At 40.5% G+C, this 11,044-nt stretch overlaps 1 long non-coding RNA gene across 1 annotated transcript; it reads left to right on the top strand.

Moving 5' to 3' along the window:
• The first annotated feature begins 2,565 nt into the window (after positions 1-2,565).
• LOC120532218 lies at positions 2,566-10,781 on the top strand. Its single transcript, XR_005634260.1, has 3 exons — positions 2,566-2,840; positions 5,329-5,431; positions 10,644-10,781. It is a non-coding gene; the product is annotated as an uncharacterized LOC120532218 (long non-coding RNA).
• The last annotated feature ends 263 nt before the right edge of the window (positions 10,782-11,044 follow it).

Raw genomic sequence — 11,044 nt, 5'->3', positions numbered from 1 at the left:
AAATCTTGAGTCTTAGCAGCAGTTAGCTGAATGACTTTTGGCCTGTTGCTCTGACGTCACATCTGATGAAGACCATGGAGCGGCTGCTGCTTCACCACCTGAGGTCACAGGTCCGCCACGGCCTCGACCCTATGCAGTTCGCATACCAGGAGAAGGTGGGAGCGGAGGATGCCATCATCTATATGCTACACCGATCCCTCTCCCACTTGGACAGAGGCAGTGGTGCTGTAAGAATTATGTTTTTGGACTTCTCTAGCGCCTTCAACACCATCCAACCTCTGCTCCTTAGAGACAAGGTGACTGAGATGGGAGTAGACTCACACCTGGTGGCATGGATCGTGGACTATCTTACAGACAGACCTCAATATGTGCGTCTTGGGAACTGCAGGTCTGACATTGTGGTCAGCAACATGGGGGCGCCGCAGGGGACTGTACTTTCTCCGGTCCTGTTCAATCCATATACATCAGACTTCCAATATGACTCGGAGTCCTGCCACGTGCAAAAGTTCGCTGATGACACTGCTATTGTGGGCTGCATCAAGAGTGGGCAGGAGGAGGAGTACAGGAAGCTAATCAAAGACTTTGTTAAATGGTGCGACTCAAACCACTTACACCTTAACACCAGCAAGACCAAGGAGCTGGTGGTGGATTTTAGGAGGCCCAGGCCCCTCATGGACCCTGTGATCATCAGAGGTGACTGTGTGCAGAGGGTGCAGACCTATACATATCTGGGAGTGCAGCTGGATGACAAAGTGGACTGGACTGCCAATACTGATACTCTATGTAAGAAAGGTCAGAGCTGACTATATTTTCTTAGAAGGTTGGCGTCCTTCAACATCTGCAATAAAATGCTGCAGATGTTCTACCAGACGGTTGTGGCGAGTGCCCTCTTCTACGCGGTGGTGTGCTGGGGTGGCAGCATAAAGATGAAAGACGCCTCACGCCTGGACAAACTTGTTAAGAAGGCAGGCTCTATTGTAGGAGTAAAGTTGGACAGTTTAACATCTGTAGCAGAGTGACAGGAAAATAAGCAAACTCCTGTCAATCATGAAGAATCCACCGCATCCACTGAACAGTGTCATCTCCAGGCAGAGGAGTAGCTTCAGTGACAGACTTTTGTTACTGTCTTGCTCCACTGACGGACTGAGGAGATCGTTCCTCCTCCACACTATGCGACTCTTCAGTTCCATCCGGGGGAGTAAATGCTAACATTATTTAAAGTTATTGTATGCTTTTACATGCTTTTTTATTACTATTTAATTTAATATTGTCTTTTGTATCAGTATACTGCTGCTGGATTATGTGAATTTCCCCTTGGGATTAATAAAGTATCTATCTATCTATCTATCTATCTATCTATCTATCTATCTATCTATCTATCTATCTATCTATCTATCTATCTATCTATCTATCTATCTATCTATCTATCTATCTATCTATCTATCTATCTATCTATCTATGTGGGTCCTAGTGTTAGGTTTTTGATCATCGACTCTGGTCTGTCATTTGACTACACAGTTCTTTTCTTGACTATGTGTTTTGTGCACGTTTTCATCTCCAGATCCAATTCTTGTCGCTCACAATAATTTGCAGAGACTACGCATCTTGTAACACTAGTGTCCAAAAGTGAAAATTTTCACGCTATTTGATTTTGGCTTCTCAGCATTACTAGTCCTTCTAAAAGACTAAATAAAGGGCTTTCCTGCTGTTGTCTTCCTTGAAAGGAGAGAACTGAAAGTGCCATGGTATGATTAGTTTGTTTTGTAAAGAAGCAATTGAAATTAGTTCTTGTATGTTATCCTGAACTGAATTCAGAATTGTGATGATTGAAGATCCATCAGATTAGGACCAAGTTTTGAGTGAGTTGTAGATGTTGACGAACACTGTAGAGTTTATAAAAAAGATATGCACAATAGGAGTGTAGGGTTTTTATTCCATTAATATCTATACCACTTTGAGTTCTGAACTATCTTACTCATTCCATAGTCTCAACGTATGGATATTTGCTGCCCAGGAATAATATTTGAAAGGAATTAGAGCCATCGCTTTCTCTGTTTTTGATCTCTGAAGGAAGCCACAGTATATTGCTGTTACGCATATCCAGATGCTTGTGTTTGCTTTCAGTTATCGTGATTATATTTATTCCATGAACATCATTCTGTAAACACGCACCTTGGTTTTAATCACTCGATGTAACTAAGTCTAAGTGGCCCTTTAATCAGGTTGGAGGCCATGGGCCAGGTGTTCAAGTCACTTCACTTTCACATGCAGCTCTTGAGTCCTCTTCAAAAGTATGTGCAATCTCCTTTAAATTAGGACTTTTGTATTTGGAGCAAAGAACTTTTACTGCTTCGTACGAGAATTTATATTTATTTACAGTAAATTAAATTTGAAGTGAAGCAGAAATAATTCATCTAGTCAGCAGTGACAATTTCCTGTAGGTTACTTTTGTTAGAGAAACCCGTTCTAAAAATAGCTTTCACTCTGAATGTTTATCAGTAGCACTTTCAGTTTATTTTAGTAATTGCCTGGCTTTTCTCTCTTTAGATATGTTACCACCTCATGCAGCAGATCAGAAGTGTGGTGAATAACAAATCTGTCAAGCATGTTATCCTAGAAATGAGTACCTTAAATTTTGTGCGGTAAGATCTATAAATGTTATAAAATAATGATAAGCAATACTGAAAACTGAATAATTTAGTATTAGAATAGTAAATCTGTGGAACAAGTGCAGAAGTCGAAGCAGCAGTATTGCACTTCGTTAATAGTTTAAAAGGATTTGCCATTTCAAGTGCCACATCTGCGAGAGTTGTAGGATACTTCATTTCTTCAAACAATTGGTAAGTCTAGTTATTAAAGACAATTATAGCTTATAATACTTATCACTTAATTTATAAAAAAATTTAGACCTTGGAGACAATATTTAGGGATGTATTTAGTAAAAAAAATGGAGTGTGGTGTAAGGTTAGCACTTGTTGCCACACTCCTCAAAGAGATTGAATTTGAATCTGTCCCAGTCACCATCTGTGGGGATGGTTTTATTCTTCCTGCATCTTTGTTGGTTTTTCCAAAGTTGCTCTCCCACATTTTAAAGATGTCTGTTCTAGGACTGTTTGGGGTAGTGACTCTGTAATATGAAGTTAAGAGTGTGTGTGAGTAAGCCCATCTAATATTTCTGTGGTAGTTGCTGGTCCAGTTCTGTGTCTGATGTTTCAATAGGAGGTTCACTGTGATTTTTAAATGGGTAAAGTAGGTTTAGAAAACAGTGAAATACTATGGGGCTTTGCCCCCTGCTTGCTTCGCTAGCCAACCCCTTTACCCCCTGCCAGCGCTTCGCACCGTTGTAAAGAGGGGAGCTGAACGCACCCCAAAGAGATGCGTCCGCTCCTCCGAAAAACCCCTCTTAAACGGTGATTCAATGGGAAACAAATACAGTTTTTTTTACCTCCTCTTTGCTCAATCAGTTGCTGGCTTGCTGCTGCTGCCATGCCACATGATCTGCTCTTTGTTCGCCTACCCCTCCCCTGCGCAACGCACCATTGTGAAAACGGGGGCTGAAATCACCCCAAGGAGACATGGTTGCTCCTCCGAAACCCTTTTAAATTGTGATACAATGGGAAACAAATAACAGTTGGTTTTTTTACCACCTCTTTGCTCGATCAGCTGCTGGCTTGCTGCTGCTGCCATGCCGCATTATCTGTATTTCGTGCGGCGCTTCAAATGTTTAAAAGCCTGTACAGCAGCTGTTCTTTTCTCTCACTGACTTGTCTCTCTTCTCCCCCAGATATCCTCTAACACTATGCGATCTCTTTCCGCTGTTCCGTTATTTCACGAAGTAATATTTTCTGTTTGTTTGCACTAATGCAATCTTTACTCTCATTTTTTTGAGACTTTCCAATTTTCCTATTTCCATTATCTGTAACCTGCTCTGCATGTAAATCACTGGACTTGCTTCGAAAAGTTGTAAGCATGACTTGACTGTCTCATGGGATGTGAAAGTGACTCTCTGTCTCTTTTCAAAAGATCTCTCTTTAAAAGATCACGTCTTGTCACAGGAAAAAAGATTTTTTTTTTTATAATAGAGAGATTACTGAAATCCTGTTTCTTATCCCTAATTATCTCGGGTTATTGACTTCACTGAAACAAAAAGCCTGTATGTCCGGTCACTATTCAAAAAGTGGAGGTAGAGGTGGTCCATTCCTACAAGTACTTGGGGGTCCACATTATTTAATTATTATTTAATGCTGGAAGTTATATCTTTCACATCTTCTGTAACTGTGTGATGGCCAGTTCAATTTTCTACACTGTGGTAATATCACTTTAAGAGAGGCTCTCAGAATGAAAAAGTTCATTAAAAAGCCAAACTCATTTATGGGACACACTCTAGACCTCCTGGAGGTTGCAGCAAAATAGGATTAAAACAAAACTGAGTGCTATTATGAACAATGCTGCACACCCTCTCTCTGACACACCAAAACTAAGGAATTTAGGTCAATGAATTATTCAGCAGAAGTGTGTCAAGAAACACTACGGGTACTCCGTTGTACCAACAGCACTACACTTGTATAATGCCCCATTGTGAGTGTGACAGCCAGAACTTTTCTTCCTTTTTTTATATTCTTGCTTTATACTCATTCTAGTGTGTGTATATTTCTTTTTTTATATACTTACTTATCTACATATTTACGCATGTATTTATTTATTTAAAAAGCTTCTCTAAAAAGCCAGATTTCCCCCTGGGGACAAATAAAGTCCTATCTATTTATTTAAAAAATAAATCTTTTTAATAAATAACACATTTGTATGATTTCGCATATTTAAAGATGTAATTAATTATTAGCTATAATCCCAGCTTTTTCTGCAAGGATTGTTGTAACAATCTTCTTACTTCATTAATCACATTTTGTTTAAAAAAATAAGTGTTAATTAACTTTTGCTTTTTAAGATTTGATATTTGATAGTCTTCTGCATGTGTCATAAAGCTATGCCACATCTTCAGTTTGATATCTAACTCAATTAATTTAACCCTCTGAAGCTAAAAATTTCTCCAAATAATTATGGAAAATAAAAATTGAACAATATATACTGTACACAATATTATATATTGTAAGGAGAGACGAGGCATTGCAGGAAGGGGTCCCAATGAGATTATTGTTTAATAACAACAATGCAAGACTAAAGAAAAAAAAACACACAACCAAAAGATAAATATAAAACTTTCACTGATTGTTAATGATCGTATGTTTAATGCTTCTCCAGGCAGACTGTCCATGAGAGTGGCAGTGCATTGATTAAATGCTGACTTCTTTTTGCATCATTTCATTGTAGTGGAGTGACTGAAAGGGCTGGGACTTCCATGGCAAAGAGGAAGGGACATCATCCATCTTCAGAGGGGATCTTCTTCCACTGTAGGTCTCAAAAAGGAAAAAAGGTTGGTAGCTGCATCTCATCCTCATCTGTCCCCCAGTTTACCTCGTAAGCTGAGCCTTCCATACTCTCCCATAGCGTGCGTGACTCTATATATAAACAGATATATTGATGAACAGAGAAGCTTACTTAGTAAATAAATAAGTACATAAATAGTATGACAAATACATGCATACAAGAATTAACAATAATTAATTAAAAAGATAGAAAACTTCTGACACATCTAAAAATAAAAAAAAGCAGTTACAGTCACGGTGAGTCATTATAAAGGCGTATTGCTGTAGGTGTAAAGGAGCATTTCTTGTAGTAAATCGATCATAAAATCAGACCCCAATTTATACACTTATTTATTTTTCCATCTTCTTGCTCCCTCCAATCTTGCATCAGTTTCTCAGACACATCGAATTTTATTGCAGAGCGAAGTTACCAATTTCTTTTCGCCACTTCAACGACTTTTAATTTAAAACCAGCTTCATATTTTCTTCTGATCGAACGCTCCATCGTAGATAAGGGATGCTCTTACGATAAAGGTGTATGAGGGTGTGAGATACAAAAAAACACAAATCAGTGCAATCATCGCTTCGGAATAGTTCGGTTATTACCGTGTTGTCACGTAGGCACAATACATAGAAAAGAAAAAGGCCGTGTGCTCCGTGGTTACTCTCTCAGGTGGGAGTTAGCATATCATAATTTCTTGGACCAATAGTGTGAGTTTTCCACATTCGACTTATATGACTGACATTATAAAATACCCGAAATTATATGGCAAAATCAAGCCCCGACTTATCCGAGGGAGAACTTAAACGCGAGTATATATAGTAATTCTATATATACTGTATATATATAGATATATATACTAGCCATTTAATTTCTTGTCTGGTGTATATTTTCAGTATCGTTCCTTTGTGTCTGAACCTCTCTTCACTGGCTATGTCTTTCTTAATCTTGTTACCACAAAGACTGTTTCTCGACGTGCATTTCTTGCGTCCTATCTAGTTTTATACGTTTCATCTTTAAAGGCGACTCTCACAGCCTTCTCCTCTACTCCTCCTCCTGCGTCTTATACTGGCACTTCCTCTTTCATTGCATCACCAACACCAAACTGGCAAATCAGATTGCTCGGAGGGACTGGGCAGACAGACCTTTAATGTTTTATTCTTTCTTGGTTAAAGAACTTTTTGGCAGTATTATTTTCAACATTTACTTCTGGCTACATATTGGATTTAGACAATTGTTCCTTGCTTTCTTGGTTACAATCTCACTTTGATTATAAACTTTGTGTCCTCTTCTGGTCCTTGATTCATTTCTCCCATGAAGATTCTTTATTCAGCACAATATTGTGAAACAGCAAGATAAACCTTTGTACCATCATGCCATAGGGTGACACCGTAACACCATCTAAAATGAAAATGTGATGTTCAGCATTGCAGCTAAACAATCTGAAAATAGAAAATGAAGTTTTCAGAATATTTGATGTTGTGGTTTTATAGGAGTATAAACTGTAGTCATACCAGTAAGAGGTACATTTCCTTTAGTCTTAAAGCACCTCTGGAGAATTGCCTGTGAGCAGCACCAACAATACTACTAGATCGCTTCAACAGGAGTGTTCCACTATCATGTTATCTTGACAGTGAAGCAGGGAATATTCCCTAGTGAGACAAACAAATTCAAACTCAAGTGTATTGTCCTATATATTGTAGCAACCATTTTTCAGGTGTTATAGGGACTGTATTAACACTAGATTGTGGCATTGTGTTATTGCATTTTTAATTACTTTTACAACGCTGCGATGGCTAGTGCAATTTTCTTACACTGTGGTGTGCTGGGCTTGTAACATCACTTCAAGAGAGGCCCACCAAATCAACTTCTTCTCCTTCTTTTGGCTGCTCCCGTTAGGGGTTGCCGCAGTAGATCATCTTCTTCCATATCTTTCTGTCCTCTGCATCTTGTTATGTTACACCCAGCATCTGCATGTCCTCTCTAACCACACCCATAAGCTTTCTCTTAGGCCTTCCTCTTTTCCTCTTACCTGGCAGCTCTATCCTTAGCATTCTTCTCCCAATATACTCAGCATCTCTCCTCTGCACATGTCCAAACCAACGCAATCTCGCCTCTCTGACTTTGCCTCCCAACCGTCCAACTTGAGTTGACCCTCTAATGTACCCATTTCTAATCCTGTCCATCCAAATCACACCCAATGCAAATCTTACCATCTTTAACTCTGCCACCCCCAGCTCTGTCTCCTGCTTTCTGGTCAGTGCCACCGTCTCCAACCCATATAACATAGCTGGTCTCACTACCGTCCTGTAGACCTTCCCTTTCACTCTTGCTGATACCCGTCTGTCATAAATCACTCCTGACACTCTTCTCCACCCATTCCACCCTCATTCCACTCTCTTCTTCACTTCTCTTCCACACTCGCCATTACTCTGTACTGTTGATCCCAAGTATTTAAACTCATCCACCTTCGCCAACTCTACTCCCTCATCCTCACCACTCCACTGACCTCCCCCTTATTTACACACATGTATTCTTTCTTGTTCCTACTGACCTTCATTCCACTCCTCTCTAGAGCATATCTCCACCTCTCCAGGGTCTCCTCAACCTACTCCCTACTCTCACTACGGATCACAATGTCATCAGCAAACAGCACAGTCCACGGGAACTCCTGTCTAAACTCGTCTGTCAACCTGTCCATCACCATTACAAATAAGAAAGGGCTCAGAGCCAATCAATGATGTAATCCCACCTCCAACTTGAATGCATAAGTCTCTCCTACCACAGACCTCACTACTGTCACACTTCCCTCGTACATATCCTGTACAACTCTTACATACTTCTCTGCCACTCCCAACTTCTTCATACAATACCACCTAATCAACAAGCTAATTAAAAAGGCAGTCTGAGTTAAAAGACGCACTCTGGAGCCCGGAGGTTATAGTGAAGCACTGAATTAAAACAAAACTGAGTGACATTATGAACAATTCTGCACATCCTCTCCCTGACAAACGAACACTAAGAAGTTTCAGCGAATGAGCCATTCAGCAAAACTGTGTCAAACAATTCTGCAAAGGATTCTTTATACCAACAGCAATACACTTGCATCACTGGGACTGAAACAGCCAAGTTAGAACTTTTGTTTCTATTTTTTCTTCTTGCTTTACAGTCTTTTGATGTGTGTTCAGACAAAAGTGTTTATGTTTATATATCTGTGCATGTATTTATTTAATTAAACTTCTGTTAAAGCCAATTTTCCAAAATTCCATCTATCTGCAGTATGTAAACTGCTCAAAAAAATTAAAGGAACACTTTGAAAACACATCAGATCTCAATGGGAAAAAGAAATCCTCCTGGATATCTATACTGATATAGACTGGGTAATGTGTTAGGAACGAAAGGATGCCACATCGTTTGATGGAAATGAAAATGATCAACCTACAGAGCCCTGAATTCAAAGACGCCCCAAAAATCAGAGTGAAAAAATGATGTGGCAGGCTAGTCCATTTTGCCAAAATTGAATTGTAGCAACTCCAAATTGTACGCAGCACTTTGTATGGCCCCTGTGTTCTTGTATACATGCCTGACAACATCGGTGCATGCTTCTAATGAGATGACAGATGGTGTTGTGGGGGATCTCCTCCCAGATCTGGACCAGGGCATCACTGAGCTCCTGGACAGTCTGAGGTGCAACCTGGTGGCATTGGATAGACCAAAACATAATGTCCCAGAGGTGTTCTATTGGATTTAGATCAGGAAAGTGTGGTGGCCAGTCAATGGTATCAATTCCTTCATCCTCCAGGAACTGCCTGCATACTCTCACCACATGAGGCCAGGAATTGTCGTGCACCAGGAGCCACTGTACCAGCATAGGGTCTGACAATGGGTCCAAGGATTTCATCCTGATACCTAATGGCAGCCAAGGTGCCTTTGTCAAGCCTGTAGCGGTCTGTGTGACCCTCCATGGATATGCCTCCCCAGACAATCATTAACCCACCACCAAACTGCTCATGCTGAATAATGTTACAGGCAGCATAATGTTCTCCATGGCTTCTCCAGGCCCTTTCACTTCTGTCACGTGCTCAGGGTAAACCTGCTCTCATCTGTAAAAAGCACAGGGCACCAGTGGTGCATCTGCCAATTCTGGTATTCTATGGCGAATGCCAATCGAGCTGCATGCTGCTGGGCAGTGAGCTCAGGGCCCATTAGAGGACATGGGGCCCTTGGGTGACCCTCATGAAGTCTTTCTGGTTGTTTGGTCAGAGACATTCACACCAGTGGCTTGCTGGAGGTCATTTTGTAGGGCTCTGGCAGTGCTCATCCTGTTCCTCCTTGCCCAAAGGAGCAGATACTGGTCCTGCTGATGGGTTATGGACCTTCTATGGCCCTCTCCAGCTCTCCTAGAGTAACTGCTTGTCTCCTAGAATCTCCTCCATGCCCTTGAGACTGTGCAGGGAGACACAGCAAACCTTCTGGCAATGACACATATTGATGTGCCATCCTGGAGAAGTTGGACTACCTGTGCAACCTCTGTAGGGTCCAGGTATCGCCTCATGCTACCAGTAGTGACACTGACTGTAGCCAAATGCAAAACTAGTGAAGAAACAGTCAGAAAAGATGAGGAGGGAAAAATGTCAGTGGCCTCCACCTGTTAAACCATTCCTGTTTTGGGGGTCATCTCATTGTTGCCCCTCTAGTGCATCTGTTGTTAATTTCATTAACACCACAGCAGCTGAAACTGATTAACAACCCCCTCTGCTACTTAACTGACCAGATTAATATCCCATAAGTTTCATTGACTTTATGCTATACTCTGATTAAAAAGTGTTCCTTTAATTCTTTTGAGCAGTATATGTAACTATCTGCTTCATCGGAGTGAGCATCACGCCCCGTCCTTGACTTTTGGTAAACACAATAGCTGCACTACAAATGACAATGTGGTTGTAACTTTTATATACTGTAATTAGTCATGTTTTCTGAATGTAATATATGTTTCTTTTTTTACAATAAAGACCAACAATTTTACGCTGCAAGCAACATTTCTGATATCATGGTTGGTTGTTAATGTTGTTACTTTTTCATCACTTTTTTGTAAATGCCGTCTCTTTATTTCTTTTAAGATTTATTTAATCATGTCACTGAAAGGCCTTAAGAATAGTATTACCACGCCAAACCATGGGGTGGTGGGCTGCATTACTCTCTTTCTCGATCTTCCACAGACCATACACAGGAAATCTCGCTAGGTCCCAGCACCAGGGATGAGATCACTTCCATTTCCTGCGCCATGGATGATGTCACTTCTGGTATCAAAGACATCACTTCTGCATTTGGTGCTAGTGATGTCACTTCTGGTCGAGAAGATGTCACTTCCAGTCAGTCCCAAGGACGTCACTTCTGGTCTCTGGCTTTAAAGCTGCCATCTTTTCCTCTATTACATTCAATTCTGTTCTGGACTGAAACTTGCGAACATCACAATCAATTTCTATCCATTTGCAGCCAAGGCACAATATATAGGTGGCTGCCCCAAACATTTATGTCTGTGGTCTGCTTTTGTGACAATTGTTTCTGCTGTTTTCAAAGTATTCAATATTTATATTCATTTTCCCACAATGCCATTTTG

This window comes from Polypterus senegalus, chromosome 7 (assembly GCF_016835505.1).
Source record: "Polypterus senegalus isolate Bchr_013 chromosome 7, ASM1683550v1, whole genome shotgun sequence".
Classification (NCBI taxonomy): Eukaryota; Metazoa; Chordata; class Cladistia; order Polypteriformes; family Polypteridae; genus Polypterus; species Polypterus senegalus.
The sequence above is the reverse complement of the archived record's forward strand: the minus strand, read 5'-3'. Positions and strand labels throughout refer to the sequence as shown.